Source organism: Euprymna scolopes, chromosome 26 (genome assembly GCF_053919585.1).
Source record: "Euprymna scolopes isolate OS-2025 chromosome 26, ASM5391958v1, whole genome shotgun sequence".
NCBI lineage: Eukaryota > Metazoa > Mollusca > Cephalopoda > Sepiida > Sepiolidae > Euprymna > Euprymna scolopes.
This window is the reverse complement of record NC_136507.1, coordinates 64831238-64855237: the sequence shown is the minus strand read 5'-3', so window position 1 is coordinate 64855237 and position 24000 is coordinate 64831238. Positions and strand designations below refer to the sequence as shown.

The 24000-nt window shown below is 31.2% G+C and overlaps 1 protein-coding gene across 1 annotated transcript in view; it reads right to left on the bottom strand.

Annotated features, from left to right (window-relative positions):
* The window catches only part of LOC145248125 (uncharacterized), a 264381-nt gene that overhangs the window by 238937 nt on the left and 1444 nt on the right, over positions 1–24000 (bottom strand). The gene's annotated exons all lie outside the window — the stretch shown is intronic.

Below are 24000 nucleotides of genomic sequence, written 5' to 3'. Positions count from 1 at the left end.
TGTCCCGTCTGGGGAGGAGCTGCTCTGAGCACCTTTTCTTCAGACGATAGTTCCCCCCCCCCCCAATCTATCACGTTCACAACAAACACTAGCTACAACCACTGTCAGCAATTTTCCTTACTCTCTGTCTGTGCCTAAAACTAAACGAAAATTCCACGAGCTAAGTTTCTTTACTAGGTCTACTTATCTGTAGAACACAATATGACGGGGCTGCCTTCTGGTTGACTATAACATGGTCGTTTTCAAGTTCAATGTAAACAATAATAAATAACAAAATAATAAAGATAAATAATTAAATTTTGTATATTTCTGAATTTTTGAGATGATGATTGGTTATTCGTATTATTTGGAGTTATCGGACTACTGTTCTCATATTCAGTGTGATTTTCATAACGTTTCGGTCGATGTAACCTCCGTATCTTGCCAAACTCGGGAATTTGGACGAAATTTTAGCCGAGACCCCTTATTTATTTCACGTGCTCATGACGCAGTGGTTAGAGTACTTGGAAAAAAACTCAATTGTAAAAAGTGATATTCTCCTGAATGTTGATGGTTCAATCCTCAGTGTGGGTGACCGAAAAAATACAATTGCGAATTACTTAGGACCTCTATCCAGTTATGGCTGACGGAACAAGAGCATGCTACCCCCCGTCAAGTAAATAAAGGGTTCCGCTCGAAATTCTGTCCAAATTCCCGAGTTCGACACAAACATTCCCAAGTTCGACGAGATGCACCTGAAGAAGGTCGGAGGTTACATCGACCGAGACGTTGTGAAAATGACACTCCAGATTAGAACAGTAGTCCGATGAATCCAAATAATACTAAGTTTTGTCTAATTTCCGCCATGTTTTTTCACCGGTCACCTGACATTCATTAACTCTTATCCTCGAGTGAGCTTTGGGTCTTGATAATTAGTGACTTCCTAATAAAAAAACAAATGTTGCAAGGTTTTAAGATACGAATTTATAGTATCGTTTAAAAAAGACGTCAACACATAATTGTTGCTAACAGCAGAGAAAATACGTACAAAATTAACGACGTTGTCTCTAATGCGAATTATTCAAACTCCTATAGAAGTTTTAATCGAAGCACCTGAATCAGTCACCTTCAAAATTACACGGAGGAAACTGGAGCACCACAAAAACAAAATCATGTCGTTAAAATAATCTCCAAGAAATGGAAAGAGCTAATATTCTGTCAAAAATGCTCAGTTTAAGGTTGTAAAGACATGGTAACGGGTATACAGATCAATATTAACACGTTCATGAAAAATCAATTATTATTATTATTATTATTATTATTATTATCATCATTATTATATACGGAACCTGTGGATGCTCCACAGCGGTATCTCTCAAATTTGATATATTGCTGCTGGGCATTCTCTGGACGATCATCGTGAATGGAGACCCTGCGATATTATTGTAGCCCTTTTGTTAAAAGTGTTAAAGTATTTATCGTGTTAAAATATATCTGATTATTACGGATTATCTCCAATATCCTTATAGGAGTCTGTAACATATTTCCATTGTATGGACGCCCGGCGCGAACGGAAACCTCACGATATCATTATACCATTTTTAGATAGAAGAGATATTACTTTAAATCCAAGACAGAAGACGAAGAAGTTATATTTTAGTTTCACGCACGGCCCCAAAGCGACATCATTTTTTTTCCACACGGAGTCTTCAGTTATCAGGAGATCCTATTTATTAAAAAAGAAGGATAGAAGTTGAAAAGATACTACGATAGGTATCGCCAAAACTAGGGGGGCAGGTAAGTACTCTTTGACGGACCGTCTTTTTAAAAAATCTACCAAAAGTTAGGTAATTATCCAATCAATACGAAATTTTCAGCGATTATTAAGAGAAGAATGAACTTTATAACAGTGTACTTATTTTTCATAAACGATATTTATATATAAATATATATATTTTTTTTTTTTTTGCTTAAAAAACCCCCCTTGTTTTGAGGGGGTTCCAAATATGCTTAAAATAATCATTTGAAACTGAACAAAACATATTGTCTTGTTGTAAGGGACAGGATTATAGATTAAAAACACACTTGTTTGCATACCTTATTTTGCCGTCTGAATATCAGAAATTCGATTGTGTTTAATTATTCCGCTTTTGAGTTTTGAAGTGTGAAATTCAGTGAATATGTTAAGTAAAATAATTAATTTAAGTTAAGCAAAACAAACATTTTTTTTATATATTTATACGAAAAAAGCCATTTTAAAATCTTTGATAAATAAATTAACATTTTTTTTTTTAGCGAGCCGAATAATGCATGACCATTATTAAACAGTGAAATAATAAACTAGACAAAATACTGTTAGAAATTCGCTCATTATATGTTACCGTGACATAAGTTGACATATATTCGGTGTTTTTTAAATAGTATTTTATCTAGTTTATTATTTATAACACCTTTTCCCAAACTTACCATGTTAAAGAGAATTTCGGGCGCCATTTTGAATTTTCCAATACATCGGTAAACACTGTATGTTTTTCGAGCTGAATAAACATGTTACATTGAATAAAAACAAAAAAATGTATCCAGTTTGGTAGAAAAGTAACTTATCTTGCCTTTGATAATATTTATTTGTTATATATTTGTTTTTTGACAACTTTTTCGAATCTATGTGTACAGTAATACAAACCCCAAGAATGAATTTTTAGCAAGATTTCAAAATTCAAAGAAATTTGGAAGCACTTAAACTGTCAAAAGTCGGACCGGCTTTAAAACTCTTAGATAGAACTACGTTTGGACCCTAGCCAGAAGACGAAGAAGTTATATTTTAGTTTCACGTACGGCCCCAAAGCGACATTATTTATGGTTTTTTTTCTTTCTTTTTCACAAAGAGTCTTCAGTTATCAGGAGATCCTATTTATTGAAAACAATGATAGAAGGTCAAAACATACTACGAACATTAAATTAACGTCTCCATATAATCATTTAATGTTCGTGGCATTTTATCACCTTCTATCCTCCATTTTAATAAATAGGATCTCCCGATAAAATAATAAATTATTTGATCACGTATTTGTTTGGCTTGATTGTTTTGTTTACGACATATCAACCCTTTTCCGTTTATTTTATTTAATGCTGAATCCAGTAATTTTGAAAACGGTTTCCATGCTTGAAGTTCATCTTCAAATATGTATTCGTGGAATTTGGTTTGATTACCTTGTAGAGGAAAATTGTTTTTATTTTTGACTTTGCACAACATGATTGAGTTTGGCAGAAAAAAGAAAAGGAAAAAATTACTTTAATGTTTAGTGCATTTTAGGTCAGGAAGACACTATCTTTACACAGCCTGGTCTGATAGCACCAGGTACTCCACGTATTAAAAATCTAAAATTTAGGAAGCTTTTTACATAGGGAAATTTTGTGAATGGAGATTTAAAAACATCACATTAACAATTAATTAGTTATAATTTCGTAATAATTAATAAGTTATAATTTCATAAAAATTAATTAGTTATAATTTCATAAAAATTAATAAATTATAATTTCATAAAAATTAATTAGTTATAATTTCATAAAAATCAATTAGTTATAATTTCATAAAAATCAATTAGTTATAATTTCATGATAATTTTGCTTCAATTTATGATTTATTCGATCAATCAGCATTGTAATAATAATAATTTAAAATCAAGATATTTCTTTATTTTAATTTTATTCTACATATAAAATTAATAATATATATATATATATATATATATATATATATATATATATATATATATATATTTGAGTAAAATACCAAAAATAGACATAGCATTCAAAATAGCGAAACACAAATGAAGGCATTTTTACATTTTATTTTCAGTGTTGCCAATTTAGCGGTTTTCTCGCAAGATTTGGAGATTTCGTTTGCGGGGAAAATTTGGATCTAGCGGCTAGCGTTTGTTTTTTTGTTTTGGTTTTTTTTTTCGGGAAAATCTCGATATTTTTTACACCAACAAAGTGCTTGGAAATACTTAAAAACATAAACAAATCTCATTCAGTTAGGTTGAAAAAGTAGCATTTATTGCCATTGTAAAAACTTATTTGTGGACTATTTGTTTCTGTCACAATTTTTTCGGTTAATCATTCTAAATAATCGCGATAAATTAGATTTTTCTAAGTACTTTTATTGAAAGCATTTATATGTTTTAAGTTTCTTTGGTTTTCATTTTTCGAAGAGTTCGATTCAAGGCAAGGGGAGATAATCATGAAATTTGCGGTTCTTTTGCGATGAATTTCTCTGGTGGTAAATGGTGGTTTTGTACAAATATAGAACATAAACCATTTTTAAAAATTGATTATACTACCCGTGACCCATTGGGTTAGTATGTTATATTAGCTATGGAATTCATGTATGAGCGTGACACTTGTGACGTAAAGAAAATAGGTTTTTTTTTGTTTTTTTTTTTGTTTTTGACATAACAGAAACATTTCTATGAAAGTATATTAAAATTAAAAATCACGGACGGATCACTCAAACATGAAAAAAAAAATCCTCCCTATTCGTGTAAAGTTACCTATTTTTCCGAATAATCGCTCAAAAATCGAAAATTAAACATGATTTTCCTACGAATCGAACACCGACGAAAGTCATTTAGTAGCAAAAACGCACATGAACCTACCGATGAGAAATATAAGAATGAAAAACCCATATTGGAATCCTTCACCCAAGTTATAGAAACTTAAAATCTAAAAAGAAAAAATAATAATAATTAATAAAACCGGAAGCAAAAACATAAAACTTAAATAAATAAAATAAAATAAAACTAATATTGAAACAGATTAGTAAATGTGTCAACAAATTCACTGTTCTCACACAACTATTTTGTATCTAGAAATGTAAACAAAAAATAAAAAAGGAGGAAGGAAGGAAAAGTGACGGATAGAGAGTAGTAGTAGTAGTAGTAGTAGTAGTAGCTTTACTACAATTGTTCTTATGTTTGTCAATGGGTTAAAGTTGTTTAGTTGTAAGAAAATAGCGACAGTATAGTTGTAATAAAGAATAATTGAAAAACATCCCCACTGTTAAATAAAAATTTCGAAATAATAACGTTAATATTTCAGTGCGCAGGTCAAAATTTGCAAAAGAAGCGATTTGTGTTTATTTGTTTACGTTGTTATGGGTTAATGCTTATGCGTGCATGTGCAACTGGATGTCGTAAACCGGAAAGTGGTTTACATCATTCGTTACAAGGTCATTTGAGTTTTATAATTATATAGATCGACTGTCTCCATTTGAGCCTTTCCAATTAAACCCAGTCTCTCAACTATGAAATTGTTAATATTATCATGTACTCTATTCTTATGATTTTTATTTTAAGATCATTATGTCAATATATATATACGGGGTGAAACGATAAAATTGTCGCTCTAGAAAAGACGACATGGTTCCATTCCCCTTTAATGAAAACCGGTTTTCTTTTTGTGTTGCGGACCATCTACTAGTTGGCCAGTTGTGTACAGATCCCAAGAACGATAGGAGCTTTCTATCATGTCTGTACAATTCATAGTCTCTACCGATCCAAGTTATGACAACAGGGCTCTTGTCCGCACCTTCAAAATAAAAATCCGGATAACAAGGACGTGCCCAAGCTGATGAAAACAAAGTTTCCGGACACAATTACGGTCTTTGGTGTAGTTTCAAGTGAAAGCCACATCATGCCATCTCACATCTTCGAAGTCGGCTTGAAAGTCAACACCAAAGTGTACCTGGATGTGCTGAAGAGTGTGGTGATCACTTGGTGCATTCAGGTGGTAGCAGGACTCTATGCCGGCTCACAAGTCCAAAGAGACCCAGACTTGGCTTCAGAAAGAGTACTAGGACCATTTACCCTCCTCTTACTGGTCCTCCTCCTCCTCCTCCTCCAACCTGAATTACTGGACTACTTCGTTGGGTCGAGAACATCACCAACAATGCCTCCCACAATACCAAAGCCAATCTGATTGCCGCCGTCTGCCGAGTATTCGCCGAGCTCCGGCTGACACTTGTGAAAAGTTCCGTATACACACACACACACACACACACACATATATATATATATATATATATATATATATATATATATATATATATATATATATATATATATATATATAATCTAAAGAAGCTTTGAATAAAAAAAATGCAAAAATAAAAATAAAGAATGCAGTTTAGATTCCCGGAAGGAAAAAAAAAATTAATTTTAACCTATCGCAGACTTAGCACCTACATAATCCGATTTCTAAAATGTTTTTAATGACCAAAGAGAATTCATTTATATATGGATGAAAAAAGGGGGGGGGGCTTAACTAAAATTGTTAAATAGAAATAGACTTAGCATTTGCATAAGCCGATTTCGCAAAAGTCTTCAATTTTAAAACAAAATTTAACTACATAAGGATGAAAAGAGAAAACCTTAAGTAAAATTTTGTAAGTAGAAAACAGAGATCATCAGCTGCTTACGATGTAGCTGTTTCGGAGATATATATATATATATATATATATATATATATATATATATATATATAGTGCAAATTTCTGTTGAAAATTCAAAGACTCACGTTTTCTTTTTTATAACCTTCGTTTATTTCCTGGATTTTTCCATTACAGCTGTTTCATTGATGAGTTAGCAATTTTACGATTTATGTTTCCATAAAAATATGCTGTCCCCACCAACTTCTTCAGATGTTTATCCATTAGAAGAAAAGAAAATTCAGATGTTTATCCATGAGAAAAAAATCCCCGCAAGATAGTAAACTAAGTAAGATAATTAATAAAAACACTGTTAAGCTATCCTTCTCAACGTCTGCTAACTTAACAAATACCATAATTGGTTCAAATAACACAAAATTAAATAAATTTTTGAAAAACAGAGATAGGACAGAAAATGAATCTAACAATGTAAAAGAATAACGCTTTTACATTACTGCCGGGACCCTAATGAATGTCCAATGAGGGGGAACTGCTTAACTTCAAACGTAGTATACAAATGTGAAGTTTTAACAAAGTATGAAACTAAAGTATATCTGGGGAGCACCGGAACTTGCTTTAAGGACATATATCGTAATCACCTAGCATCGTTTAAAAATGAAACTGAGAAAGAAAAGAATACCACAAATAACGAAAACAACAACAATGTGAATGAAAACAACGGTAGAAAGGATCATAACAATAGTGACAACCACAACTACTATAACGAAAATAGAAACAGAACCAATATTAATAACAAAAACAAAGAAAAACTCAACCACTTTAGCACTATGAATTAAGGAATTAAAGGAAAATAAAACTGAATATAAATTAAGATGGTCAATAATTGATAAGGGGGAAAATATAAACCTAGCAAATCGAAAAGATGCAACCTATTAGAATCTTACTATATACTAATATCAAAAGGAAAATTATTAAACAAAAGACTAGATGTAATCCACGGGTGTTTGCACAGAAACAGATATTTAATTTCACGCACTAGAGCAGATTAGGAAAAAAATGCAAGGGAGGTAATCCTTGATATAAAAAATGATACTACGAAAGTGACCTCCCCTGCATCGGGTAATATAATACGTATTCAAACACCAAGCAAAAAGAATAATATTAAAATAAACACGCATAAATATAGAAATAAAATTATATAAAATTATATGATAATTGGAAAAAACAAATAGGAAAATAAAGGGAAAATTAAAACAAAAATAAATAATGAATAAATAAAAAATAAAAATACGAAAGTATGGGTTAAAACGGAAAACTATCTTTACATAACACCAAAAATAGAGGAAGTGAGGAAGCACTGCTGTGGAAATACTTTTACCCGAATACGATGTTCAGCATGTTAAAAATATACATTTTTTTGTAAAAATCTAATAGATAAACATCTGAAGATTTTTCTCTGTTGCAGATATTGACAGTGTGATAATCATAGAAAGCAAGCCCTGTAATGGACGTGTCTCAGAAGCAGTCATTGAACTTCTAACAAAGTGCATTTGAGAATGGTGGTGACTATGTACAAAAATAAATTTTGGAGCACAAACGGTCACTCGTTTCAATGGTACCACTACCGCCTTTGTAACTCTTTAACTCCGAGCCAAAAAGAATAGGAGCCTTTACTTTTGTAACGACCTCCGTATGACAAAGCACGCTCGGGACACCCATGCGCAACTATCATTCATCGCCGGCAAAAGTGCATTGAAAATGGTTGTGACTATGTAGAAAAATAAAGTCTGACAAAAAGAAAAGGGCTCTCGTTTTAATGGTACAACTGCCGTCTTCGTAGCTCTTCTATTTTTTTTTTTTTTTGAGCTAAGAAAAATATAGGAAATTTTACTTTTTGGAACGACGTTTGTACTAAAGGATAAAACTAAATAATGAGAAAAGTGACAATTGAACTTGAAGTAGACAGCAAGATAATCAAAAACGCAGTAAAATATGATTTGAAGTTAAAACCTGAAACAAAAATACTTATGTACAACAGTTATAAAGGAAAAAACATATTGGAAAAGTGAAATAAAATTATTACATGGTTAACAATAAAGTCCTGCATTCTAACCGTCTGTTCCGTTGAATAAGCTATTCATTGTCACTATCGATGCTGTTCTGAACCGTAGAAATAACGCATTCATCGCAAAATCGACAGCTGAGAGTAAGAGTACATTCAAAAGAAAACATTCTGCTTAAGTTATAACTTTTGATGTCGTGGCTTCGGGTTGAAAGAAAATATCTGTAAGATTCTAAAACAAAAAAAACTGCATAAAATAGCAACGTTAGTACTTGCTCTACAAGACTCTGAGATACCAGGTTATAACCGTGGCTTGAGGCAAACTACTCAGATAGTAACTATGTATGCAAGATAAAAGATGATGGTCCAACTCAAACTGCTAGAAAATACAAGATTTTTGTACATATAACTTTAGCTATCTTGGGTCATAATGTTTATGGCCGCGTTTCAAACCAAATCTTAATTAAACGTTCTGCGGACCCTTTAGAACATAATCTCCACATCACACAACAATGTCTACACTATGTAACATCTATATATATAAAAGTGAAAATGTGTGTATGTATGTTCGCTTTTTGTGTATGTCTACAAAGGGCTTCTTTCAGAGAAGCAGTCGCTCGGTTCACAACTTCTTAAATTTTTTTATATCATCTATAAATTGTAATATCTCAGAGTTAACTACGGAGCTCGCCTGTCTATTTAATTTTATTGATTTTCAAACGTTAATTATTCGACATGTTCCGATCGGAACGCGTTACATTCGGTTTTCGGTATAAACAAAAAGCGAAACTCGACTCTAATCACTGGCCGAAAGCCAGACCGGCCTGCGCGCCCTCCGGGGCCCGGGTGACCAGATCAAAGTGTAGTATATGTTCCGACAGATACTGCAAGCTATGACTAGCTAGGACTAGCTATGACTAGCAAAGACCAGATGTGGGGGCAACCCCACATGCTTGACCTTTAACCAGCTCCCATTTCCCTCCTCTCGGGAGCTGGTCCCCTTTTTCCCTTCCCCCTCCCTTGACTCCTCACAATAAAAATCGGCCTTGTGCCTAATTTTCTCGGTGGGGGAGCAAATAAATACCCACTGGTCTAAGTAACGTTTGGTCAATGTCGACTTCGTCATATCAGACGGTAGCTTTCATTTCGAGACGAGACACTCCCCCTAATAAACAGGGAGCGGGTTTTTAAAAACAAACAAACCGATTTATTGACCTCATTAAAAACTGTCCAGCATAAAATGCTAACTGCTGAATAGCTATCGTCGTCACATCAAAACTCGTCAAAAACGCGCACCTGTTTTTTTTTTCACACTTTACTATTTTCCATTTTTCGTTTTTTTTTTTTGTAACTTGTAAAAAACGGGCACCTGTTTTTTTTTTTCACATTTTACTATGCGCGTCAAGGCCTCGGTTTTTTTTTTCACACCCACCTACAAACACCCGGGCAACGCCGGGTACCCCTCGCTAGTATTAAATAAGAATGGGAAAAGTTGTCTCTCGAATACATGAGGAACACTAGTGAAAGATTAAGAAATCGTATGAAAGCAGTCATAAAGAAAGAGAACACATTGAATGAAATCATTTTCTATGATAAAAAAATTTTTGTAGCAAATAGATTCTAACGATATATATATATATTATTCCTTAATTGGAAATTTATTTTGAGATGAGCATTATATGTTAATTTTATTTTTATTTCGGACTATTAGTCTCATCTTTATTAGTTGTTTATTTTTTGTTTTTTTGTTTTTTAATCTTTTTATTGGTTCACAACGTTTCGGCCAACTTCCTCTGGCCTTCGTCAGGTGATAACCGCGACGGATAGGAACTTCGAATCTCCTAACTGCATTCTCAGCCATCACTGCCATCCGTAGTTGTTGTCGTCTCACCACATTTTTGACCAATTACCTCTGGCACGCTTTGGGTGGGATTGAAACCGCTATCTTCAGACAATGTTCATCTGGAACCGTAGAGATTCAACGTCTCTATCAACTGCGCCACGGTTCCAGATGAACATTGTCTGAAGATAGCGGTTTCAATCCCACCCAAAGCGTGCCAGAGGTAATTGGTCAAAAATGTGGTGAGACGACAACAACTACGGATGGCAGTGATGGCTGAGAATGCAGTTAGGAGATTCGAAGTTCCTATCCGTCGCGGTTACCACCTGACGAAGGCCAGAGGAAGTTGGCCGAAACGTTGTGAACCAATAAAAAGATTAAAAAAAACAAAACAACAACAACAACTAATAAAGATGAGATTAATAGTCCGAAATAAAAATAAAATTAATAGATTCTAACGACTTTCAATAAACCAATTCGTCGTGCACAATCTTTCGATTCCTACCTCAAAATGGTGTAACTTTTGCCTCCCCATCACCCATCATCCACATGTAGGTCTGTAGATGATAATTTAATTTGTAAATAAAAAGTATTTTTTCCTCACTTACCTGGAAACGATTATTTTTATCATTAAATATGACTAGTAATCCCATCCTCTTTATCTATAAATTAAATCCTTACGAAAACTACGAAGTGCCTTAAATAAGTTTCCAGAAATTTTTCGCCTGGGCACCTTTATTGAAACTCTAGTCCCCTTCGAAGTAATCTCCTCCGGCTGCAATGAACTTGCTGTGCCGTTCCAACAACTTCTGGAAGGCCCCATGGAAGTCCTTTTCTGTGGGCGTGTCAATGACTCTCGTCGTTTAAATGTAAAAAGAACGAACCAGGAATGATGAGAGGTGTGGTAAGAGTAAGGCAGTCAGAACACCATAGTTGATTGGACAAATAAAGAATTTCATGGATAAGGACTATCTTGTGTCTTTAGCGAGAAAAAGTGCAAAGTTTGGTGTCAGTGTGGAAACTGTAAAATTATTAGCGAGGAAATGAAGATGCGGAAGATTTGCACAAAGTTTGTCCCAAGGGTGCTCAGAGAAGATCAGACTATTTGACCAAGATGGGCATCAAAATAGTTCCTCACCCTCCCTATAGTCCAGATGTTTCCCTCTGAGACTTTTGGTTATTCCTTACGTTCAAGGAAAACCTTAGAGACTGTCGTTATGAGACAATTTACGAGAGGAAAAAGTCTGTGATTTTTATCTATATATTAATGCGATAGCGTGTGTGTTCTTTTGTGTATCATGCTTACGCTCGGGTCGTGTAAATGTTATGTACTTCCATTTCTTCATAAGTTTTGGTTTCGGTTTCGATTATGACTGAAGAAACTCAAGTTATATATATATATATATATATATATATATACATTTTTTTCATGTTTTTATTGCGGTTTCGATTCAAGCTAATGCCCCCAAGTCATATGGATATATTTTTATTTTTGAAAACGTAACTTTAAAATATATAAAAATCGATAGAGCAGTAACTATATACTAATATATACGAAATCTGCAAGAATTAAAATATCATATTTAAGCGTACTTTATGACCGGGCTTTGCTGGGCGTTCGTGCTAGCTTAGATAAATACTTTTGCAGTCTTAACAAAAAAAAAGCTACAACAATATCAGAGCGTCTCCATTTACACTGAACATCTACAGAATGCCAACATCAGTATATTACATATGAACGAGTCTCCTGTGGAATTTCCACAGGTGGGTCCCGTTAGTTTTAATTATGGCATTAAGTACTTATTACAAACTTTTTCACGAAGTGACACAAGTGCGTCATCCAGTACACATAAAAATCGTCTGAATCGGACTCGTCGGTTATTCCGGCTATTTGCGACATGTGATCGGCTATTATATTGATTCGTCTGAGGTATTTGTCACCCCCAAACACCACCACGACAGGAAGGTATGATACTCGGGTCGGAAAGTGGGATTTAAGTGACAGTGCACCAGAGGAGGATCACTATAGATTATCAAATGTATTCGCCCGAATTCGCCGTTTAATAGTTCTTCATTTCCCTTCACTCCAGTGGCAATTGCTTGGTGACCTTGAGCTAGAGGCTTAGCAAACAGAGCAAAAGTGTCTGTAGGCATAAAGGATATATATATATATATATATATATATATATATATATATATATATATATATATATATATATATATAGTACAGAAGTTCAGAAAAACATTGGTACAGTCGGTTTCAAGCCCAACATAAAGGGAACCAGTTCAGAAAAACATTGGTACCGTCGGTTTCAAGCCCAACATAAAGGGGACCAGTTAACCGGTCCCCTTTATGTTCGGCTTGAAACCGACGGTACCAATGTTTTTCTGAACTTCTGTACTATTAAATAAATATTAAGCTCATATAATGAAAAAGTTTTTCTTTGTAATCGAGCACTTTGTTGGAATTCTTTCACCCCAAAACAGTAAACAAATGCAATAAACTGCTTAATCGCAAATATGAGAACTAAAATACAGATTCTTTATTTTAAAACTATATATGACATATTTCATATATGTACTATGGTTTCATTGAGGCAAATTGACCTTTCAGTATAAAAAAAGCCGTTAAAAATCACTTCAAATCATCAGCGACCTGAGTGGAATTAAAAGAACACTAATATATATATATATATATATATATATATATATATATATATATATATATATATATATAATATTTCCACAAAAATTATGACAACAACATATAAAATGAGAACATCACATTGCGTATTTTCTTATGTGTTACAATTGTTTTATTACCAATGTTAAATATTATATCATTAAAATATATTACAAAATAGCTACTCTTTAGACGGTAAAATGCACTGTTTATACATACATAAATACATTCGTAATCTCTATTTAAAAAGAAAAAGCAGTTGAACCTACCTCTCTCTGTGCAGGAAACTGACCTGGTAGGTCTGTACATACTAAAGCAGATGTATAAAAAAAATACCGAGATTAAATGGAGGGATACGTAGAGATGATGTGTTATTTTTAAATTTATTCGACCGATCGAATTATAGAAAAAACTAGTAAGAAAATTAAACTATTTTTAATGAATTTAAGTTAGAAATAACACTAGACTGCAATTGTAAAATAGTGAATTTTTTTTAGATAACTCAACGACAATACTTATGAAACCGTATTACAAACCGAACCAAACATTTTTCTTTATAGATCATAAATCTAGTCATCCTAAGTGTATGAAAAAAAAAGAAGCTATATATCAAAATAATATCCATGTTATGACAAAATGAGAATATATTCAATAAGAATAAGGATTATTATAATGAAGCTTTAATTAGATCAGTGATATCATGATCCAAGTATATCATGTAAGATCAAATACATAAAGCAGGTGGATAATAAAAATGTCAGAATATATTATACAATATCATAGCAGTGTAATGAAAGGAAGAAGAAACGGGAAGAATAAAAATGGGTATAAAATAAGAATAAAAACAATGAAATTAAGAAGCATTTAATAATAATAATAATAATAATATTAAGAATAAGAAAAATAGACGCCAAAACAAGTCTGGTTTAATCCACCTTTCAGTAAACATTTACAAAATAATATCCTTAAAGAGTTTGACTAAATAATTGATATGAACTCCCCCCCCCCCACAAAACAGATTAAATAAAATAATTAATAAGAAGAATCCGGTTAACAAAATTCGAAGAGAAAATGAAACCGTAGAATACCTAACGAATTCTCATTGGAGGGCAGTTGCTTGATTTAGTAAAATTGTATACGAATGTGAAGTTAAGGTGGATAATAGTAAACATATAAAATATATACCTGTGGAAGTGGATTTTTTTTAAAGAACGATACCGAAATGAAGAATAATGATAGAAATAAGGATAGAACAAAAAATAATTATTAAAATTAAGAAGAGGAACATAACTGTATTAGGTGATTGGGTTAAGTAACTACGTAAGAATATAAATGAATTTTAATTAAAATGGTCAATAGTAGATAAATCTAGATAGTATAAACCGAGTAAATCAAAAAGATGTAATCTATTTTTATTTGAAGCATACCACATAGTGAATTCTAAAGGGAAAATTTTAAACAAAAAGTTAGATGTTGTACAAATCTGTCTTCATAGAAATAAATTCCAGTTATCATGCTTCAAACCTGATTAACATAAATTCTTAAAACTAAAAGTTTACAGAATGTGTTGAGAGGTAAATATAAGTGTGAAAAGAGAATGTTGAATTTTATACTAACATTTAAATATAGTGCAATAAATAAATAAATTACTAGATCATCAACTAAACAAAACCAAACTAAACCAAAAATGATTAAGTAGGGGCAATAGAAGTAATTTTAATTTTAGTAATCGTTATGAGTAATAAAGTATCACTCAAGTAATTTCAATAATACAAGTATGAATCTAACATTAAGTAACTGCAAGATATGGGGACAAACAGGATAGGTTAGATCAAATAAACTTAATCAAAATATAAAGTTGAAGAAAACTAAGTGAGAAATTAAACTAAGATTATTATAAAGAAGATAATGTTAGAATTTTAAGTTTAAAATTAAACAAAGGTGATTAATAAATACTAAAGTCTAAATACCAAAATATGAATGCATGGAATTTCGATAAAAATTGACTAAATAGAGCTATTTTCTTTAGAACGTAAAGATATTAATTACGAATGATAATGGAGAGGAAGAAAAGAAAAATTCAATAAAATACTTAAATAAGAATTAAAAAATAAATGTTAAATTTAAACTATTGATATAACCAGTATGGGATGAAGATGAATTTTAATTAATACTGTTTAAAGTAACCATTTACTTACAGTTACTTCTTAAGAAATAACATGTTTAGCAAAATTAATTAGTAGATGGCAATATGTGAATAAAGTTTACACGAAACTATATGGGGTTGAGGAAGAAATCGTGGAACATCTAAATTTAAATTAGAACTTGAAGATGTAGATTAGTACTTAGGAAATACAGCACTTAAATTATAAGTGTGGGAAGAAAAACAATTATTAAATAAAATAGCATACAAAAGTCGAAATTAATATTAAAATAGGTAATTGGTTGAAATATCATTTAAAAAGTAGAAATACGAAAATGGGGCGATTACTAAATTCGAAGGCTATCGAAAAAATAAAAAAATAAATATAGGAGAGGGGGGCAACTGCTTCTTCTCTTAAAATAGTGATTATGAGTGTATTCATATGTATGAATAGTGTATTTTGTCGTCTGAAGAGTAGCTGTTTTGGAATATTTTTTAAATGATATGATATTTAAAATTTTCCCAATGGTTATAAAACAATTTCAAAACATAAGAAAATACACTCTATACATACATATGCTCTCATTTTATATGTTGTTGTCTTCATTTTTGCGGAAATATTATGTGCACGCACGATTATGGAAAGTGATAAGCATAAAGCTTAAATAATCGAGTCAATTAATTTTGACTTGGATTTTATTGGTGTACGAACATTACTGGAATTTTAATATATTAAAATTTTGGTTGAAAAATATTAATAAGATTATATATATATATATATATATATATATATATATATATATATATATATATAATCTTATTAAAATTTTTCAACCAAAATTTTAATATATCCACTTATCTTGTGCTTCTTTTTTTAAAATTAAACATGTTTTTAACTCTTTTTCAAGATGTCTTTTAACATGTTTTATTAATCATTTGTTCATATATATATATATATATATATATATATATATATTACAAATAATTAATAAAGAAAAATTCGGCCAAAATAGCACAAATGCAATATTTCCACTTCCGGTCGTTGAATACCCTCCGACTATTTATTGTGAATCCCTGCCCGCATGGCATTTGTAGGTACTTACTTTTCTTCAATTCCCTTATCTTTAAGATAAGACGCTAGTCTTGATAGTCATGAGTAGCTTTGTGCCTTGGTAGGAACTTCTTAACTTCTTACACGGGTGATTGTGTAATCATTAAACACTAGGGTCTGCAGGTATAAAACATAGTAAATATTCATTGGGAAAATAGTGTGTATATATATATATATATATATATATATATATATATATATATATATATATATATATATATATATATATATATAGAGAGAGAGAGAGAGAGAGAGAGAGAGAGAGAAATGAACTTTCCTGTCGATTTCAATGTATGAGGTTCTCACAACGACTAAGTGGTCCGAAATCCACGTGCAGATTATTTATTTATATATGTGAAGTCTTAGTGTACCTATTTACTATGCCTCCCCACGGGACAGAGTTAGACACCAGGGTCGTTTTTTAACGTGGAGAAAAGGTACAAAAATAAAAATTGTCTCAGTCGTGAAGGATTTCTCCTCCACTGAAAGAGAACAAGCTGTTAAACTCATTCGGTGCAGTTGACTGTCATGGACGGAGCAGCCAGTTTTTACGTCTGAGTCTCTTTTTTCTTTTCTCATAGATGCATGTCTTAACGCCGACTGAGGGTGCAAATCTACCAGTGATTTTTTTTAAACGCGCCCCTAGATACTAACCTGGAAAGTTTTGCGTTCTGGCTCAATGCATACAGTGCCTAGTCTTCCCAAATGGTCACCCATCTGGTACTAGTCAAACTTATCGTTGTTTAACTTCGATGATCTAACCACTAACTTGTACCTCATCAGTAAAAAAATAAAAACTATTGCACAGAGTTCTCGAACTAACGATTTCTTACTGAAATTTTATCGGTCCGATCATTCCTGGAAATGTTCAAAATGAGAACATGTATCTCAACCTTCCGCCGCTTCCAGCCCTCGTGAGGAAGCAGGTAAATCAGAGAGCCAAATACATAGATAACTTCAGTATTGGTGTTACATTTTATTTTCGAAATTATAGACATTTACATTTATGAAATAAAAAAACACACACACACACACACACACACAAGAAAATATGTGAAAATCGAGCGAAATATCTGAGATATTTCAACTGGCTTTATGATACGATTGAACGAAAAAAAAATTGTTGATAATGTTAGAAATATACAAACACCGTGTTTATGACGTGTTTCCGGTTGGGTTGGAAGGGATTTGAGGACCTTCTTACTAGAGGGCAAGGTGGGAGGGAGGAGGAGTTGTCCTCCTCCACCATCATGACCACCTACACACACGCATTCACAGAGAGGAGTGTACATCCGGCTAAATAATGGTAAGCCAGTATTAATTGAAAACATTCTCGGTGGGCTTGGAGAGAGAGAGAGAGAGAGAGAGAGAGAGAGAGAGAGAGAGAGAGAGAGAGAATGAGAATTCTACGATGGTTGAGCGTCGAAAGTAAAGTAGTTTCATTCTACTTTTCTAAATTATGAAATACTTACTGTACCGTACCAGGCGTTGGTCGGAATATATATATATATATATATATATATATATATATATATATATATATATATATATATATATATATATATATATATATATATATATATATATATATATATATATATATATATATATATATATATATATATATATATATATACTTTCAGTTTTATTACCTGTTTTTTTTAGTTTTTTTTTTTTACTTTCATTTGTGTTTCGTCATTTTTTAAAACTATGCTTTTTATGCTTATTGAATTTTGTTAAAATTGTTAAATTGATCTGTCGACTTTATCTTAAGTCGACGGATCAATTTTTTAAATATGTCGTTTTAAGCAAAATCACTATTATCAACATTATATTAATTATCATGTTGAAAATAGTAATATATCCAAAAATTACGAAAATTCATCAAGTAGAAAAACTGCTATTATGTTTTTAGTAAAAAAAAAAGGGGGGTCTATCTCTATAGGCTACAAATATTGGTGTAATCTAAAATTTGCGTTCCGAGTTATGTCCCCTGTGTGTGAACTCGTTATTATCTACTTCATATAACATCTAAGAAAATGGCAATTTTACCAACTTGCAATAAAAATTACTTTTACCTATCAATAACTTTTTACTCTATTATTTTTTGTAATTTTTTATATATTACTATTTTCGACATGGTAAGTAAGTGCGTAATATTGTTTTTGTTTAAACCGACATATTTTAAAAAATAAATACGATCTGTCATGTTTATCTTAACAAGTATCTTTATTTTATTTTTAATGATATGTTTTGTGATTTTAAAAGTTAAATTAGTACAAATTCCAAAAACTATTACATATGATCCAGTGGAAAAATGATTACAAGTAAAACTAAAATTTATCAAGTTTATTTATTTATAGAGTTTTACTGCATATTGAAGAGTTCTTCAGATACAGGGGATGTAACTGCATTCGATCATTTCGACGAAGTATTTGTAATTCCGCGATTTTAAAATACAAAATGCCAGAACGTAATTGTGGGTGATGTTTTATTCAAAATGTAGCACAACTACTGTACTTGGCCTTCAGTTAGTTTAAGATCCATAGAGTGAATGAGGTATTTTGGTAAATGTTGCCAGTCAAGAGTAAGACTCCAAAGTCTACATTTATTACTTTTTAATCACTTTAGTCACAAAGACCCTGAACCTTTCCCCTACCCAATTTCTTGTAGGGCCTTGTGCCTAATTTTGTTGTTTGATAATCTTTTGTTTTTGTTTTTTTTTTGTATTTACAAAATTTTAAAAAGCAATAAAATATATAAACAAGATCAAAGTGTAGTATTTGTTCTTCAGATGCTGCACTTCATTTTCTTGTTCTCTTTCGGTGGAGGAGAAATCCTTCACGACTGAGACAATTTTTATCTTTGTACCTTTTCTCCACGTTAAAAAACGACCCTGGTGTCTAACTCTGTCCCGTGGGGAGGCATAGTAAATAGGTACTGTATCGTTTTCCGTCATTCTTGGAATTTATTCTATGTTTGACATGAGACACAAGTAAATGGTAATGTTTTCACCTGAAATGCGTTGGTTTAGAACATCACTTATCTGCACAAACACCAATTTATACGGCTATATTTTAAATTAAACCAACATGTGTTACAAATAAAACGTATTGTTTATTACGACAATGTTTTATTATAAGATGTAAATAGTTTACAAAACGTACAGTATTTTATGATTTGTTAACAGTTTTAAAACTAGAAAGAGCTTTCTATTCGCCCGATTAAATATTACAGCTGAGTTTTTTTTTTCTTTTCTCCTAGATGCACGTCTTAATGAAGATCGAAGTTAAGCAACGTTGAGCCTGGTCATTACTAAAATGGGTGACCAATGTGGAAATTCCAGGTGCTGTATATAGGAGGATCTCGATACCTCCCTGCAAGAATTGCAAAAACCTAACGTCGTTATCTCCCCTGACAGGGATATACATGCGACGGGAGACCGCTTGTGAATTTCATACTCTCATGAAACTTCCTCCTTCAGAGGAAGCCGATTAAACCCGAATAGGGTTTGTGCCGACGCACACACACACATGCGAAATATGATTATGTTAACAAGTAATTCGTTCATTTTTTCGTCTATTAACAAAAAAAAAAAAAAAAAAAAAAATTGGCTGACGTGCCTAAGAAAGTGAAATGCAATATGGTGGTTTTTCTTTCGATGAATTTTGTTTTAGTGATCGTTTTTGCATGTTTTATTTCAATAAATATCGATTATCTAGATTATTCGAACTAGTGTTCTCATCTTGACTCTTCAGGGTGGTCATTATTCTCCGTCCATCCTATTCTTAATAAGATGCAATTTAACACATTCGCTTAACAACTGTCCGTGTTATTCTTTCACAATGTGTCCATTACCTTAGCAATTACCATAATACCACATTTGCTCTACGGATTATTCTACTTAAAATATCGCCAATGGTTTGTTGACAAAATAATACGGCAATCTGGCATATTCCTCGAAGCCGGAATATGCCGGATACTCTGGTCGTTCAATCTTGCAATATTAAACCGAGAGGACGAAGCGGAGGGACAAATTTAAATGGTGTCCATTTTTTTTTATCTTAAAATAAACATCGATCTCTAAATCAAGTTCGATCAATTTTTAGTGAATATTGGAAATTTTCGAAAAAAAAATCTTACAAATTATCGTTTTGTGAAAAATGCATTTCGTAAAGAATTTAACGGCAAATAGTCTTGTTTTCTTTAATTCAGAAAAATTGGATTATTCGGAAATAATACTCATGTTTCAGCCGGTGTAACCTTCGACTTTCTTGAGAACCTAATTATTTTTTTTTAATAATTACTGTTGGGAACTAGTAAATACAAATATAGTTTGATCGGCTCTTGCCGTGTAGATAAACCAAAATATGAGAAGTATATGGGAACATAGTTTACGGTACACCGCTTGTAAGAATGTAATTTGATTGGCTATTGGAATTGACGTAGTTATTGCAAAAGAATTTTAAAATTAAAATGGAAAAATTTTGAAATTAACGTAATAAAATTAAATTGAAAAAATATTAGAAAACAAAATATTTTTATAAAATGATTTTTCTTAAATAAAAAAAATTATTATTAAATAATTTTTATTAAATAGAGATTTTTTTTTATTAAATGATTTTTATTTAATACAGCATGTTTTTATGATTTTTATTAAATATAGAATTTTTTTATGATTTTAATTAAATATAGAATTTTTTTAAATACAGAATTTTTTATTAAATGATTTTTGCTAAATATAGAATTTTCTTATGATTTTTATTAAATATAAAAAGTTTTTATGATTTTTATTAAATGGAGATTTTTTTATTAAATGATTTTTATTTAATACAGAATATTTTTATGATTTTTATTAAATACAGATTTTTTATTAAATGATTTTTTATTAAATACAATTTTTTTTTATTTTATGATTTTATTTAATACAGAATTTTCTATGATTTTTATTAAATACAGATTTTTTTTATTAAATGATTTTTTTTTTAATATAAAATTGTTTTAAAGATTTTTATTAAATACAGAATTTTTTGATGATTTTTATTAAATAAAGGATTTTTTTATGATTTTTATTAAATACAGAAATTTTTATTAAATGATTTTTATTAAATACAGAAACGAACAAATAAACATAATTACAAATGATATTGTTCTCGGATGCAAAATATACGATGGAATGCTTTACTCGATTTCCTTCTTCATCACACAAACCTCAACAAATGTAGATTGAACAAAATTATGTTTTTTAATTAATAATTAAACAAAAAATAAATTCTTTAACAATATTTTTTTAATTCAGTTACAATAATGACGTCAATTTCAATAGCCTATCAAATGACAGTCTTACAGGCGGTGTATCCCCAAATATGTCCCAGAATTTTTTCTCATATTTTGGTTTATCTAAACTGCAGGAGAGCCGTTTGATCTATCTACTCATTTATAATCTATTAGCAAAAAGTATTTTTTAGAAGTTGTAAGTCTTTAAAGCTTGCGTACATACCGATTCTGAGCAAATTGGTCATCTTTGTTTAGTTAGTAACGCAGAGAAAACTGTTTCGCTTTTTCTTTTTCTTTTTTTATCTTTTTGTTTTTGCTACGGATGAGGCAGAGGCATCCTACTGGATACCAGACATTCACTCGCTATTTTATTGAATCCAACCAAGAAAAATCTTGTTTAAAAATCTAACTGTCCCTTTACGCGCAATTATTTGTATCTCTCTTGCATTTGGTTCACCGGGTATATCTGCCAGGTATTTTTACAATTTTTTTCTCCGGTATTTACATGCATTTTAAAGGTTTAGAGTTTTTATTAAATATTTTTTTAGGAACCAAAATTGGCCACAAATGATAACATGAGCAAAATAACTTTTTTTCTACAGAATTGGCATGTCACAGTAATGAACATATCCAAAAATTATGAAATATCATAATGTAGAGAATTGCTTATTAATAAAAACAGTTTTCGAAGACTTTGAGTTTTGCCAAATTGGCCCAAGATTTTCAAAGTTTTCCAAAAAGATGATTATCTTCCTTGTTACGATTCGAACACTCCAATTTCTTTCTAAAGCAAAACTCGGGTTTGTATTACTGTACACATAGATTCGAAAAATTTATCAAAAAAAACAAATATATAACAAACAAATGTTATCAAAGGCAAGATAAGTTACTTTTCTACCTAACTGGATAATTTTTTAAAAAGTTTTTATTTAATGTAACATGTTTATCAGCTCGAAAAACATACAATGTTTACCGATGTATATGAAAATTGCAAATGGCGGGACACTCTCTGGTAAACACACTAAGCTTGGGAAAACAAGTTAAAACTAAAGAAAATTCACAAAATACTGTAAAAAACCCACCGAATATATGTAAGCCTATGTCATGGTAACATATATTGAGCGAGTTTCTAAAAATATTTTTGTAATTTTTTTTTTAGTTTTAAGTCATTTTCCTAAGCTTACCGTGTTTACCAGAGAGTGCCCCGCCCCGCCCCGCCATTTGCAAATCTCGAATACATCGGTAAACACTGTATGTTTTTCGAGCTGAATAAACATGTTACATAAAATAAAATAAAAAAACACTAAAAAATTATCCAGTTAGGTAGAAAAGTAACTTATCTTGCCTTTGATAACATTTATTTGTTATATATTTGTTTTTTGACAACTTTTTCGAATCGATGTGTACAGTAATACAAATCCCAAAATTAAATACCACAAATAATCAAAATACATGCTACTTATTAAAAATATATATATATATATATATATATATATATATATATATATATATATATATATATATATATATATATACTTTATTTGTTTTTACATAACAGCAATATGTTGCTACACAGTCATGCCCATGTTGCGGTCAGCTAGTTAGTATTAACTAGAGACCTCTTCAGGCGATACAGCTTGCTTTCGTATAAGCTGTATTGCATGAATGGGTCTCTAGTTACTGGTAAGTAGCTGACCGAAACATGCTTAGGACTGTGTAGCAACATAGTACTACTTATGGAAAAGAACAAATAAAGAGTATACCTTGCTCTACTTCGGTATTGAGCACTCTTGTATTAACCTCGTTAAACTTCATTGGTTACTTAACTTCTGGAAACAATAACTTCAGATTATATATATATATATATATATATATATATATATATATATATATATATATATATATATATATATATATATATATAATGTTCGGTTCAAAATTCCGTACAGATTCCCGAGTTTGACAAAGATTGCCAAGATCGACTAGAAGGTGGTGCACTGGTGCACTAGTAAAAAAATATACACCTAAAGCAAGTCGGAGGTTACATCAACCAAAACGTCGTGATGAGAGTGGAAGTCTTTATAATCAAAATAATACAAGTAGCGTTTAATTTGAAGTAGTTTTAAATGGTGGAAGTCCAGTATCATGGTTTATCTGTGCTGTAAAACTGATGCATGGATTTTCAAACGTTTTCATTTACATTTGCTCCGAAATGGGGAAAAGCGTTTTCAATACGTATGCAGTTTTTTACGGATCGTACTATTTTCTTTTTTTTCAATAATAATAAGTCAAATTCAATTTTATCTTAAATTATTAGGTGAAAGTACAGATTAGTTACAGAAAAACCGTCCCCCTCCGCATGTTTATTTAGAATGGGTTTCTAAAATAATAACATTATTATTTCAGCACGGTCGACACGATTCTACATTTTTTAATGCTGTACAACATCAAGAAGAT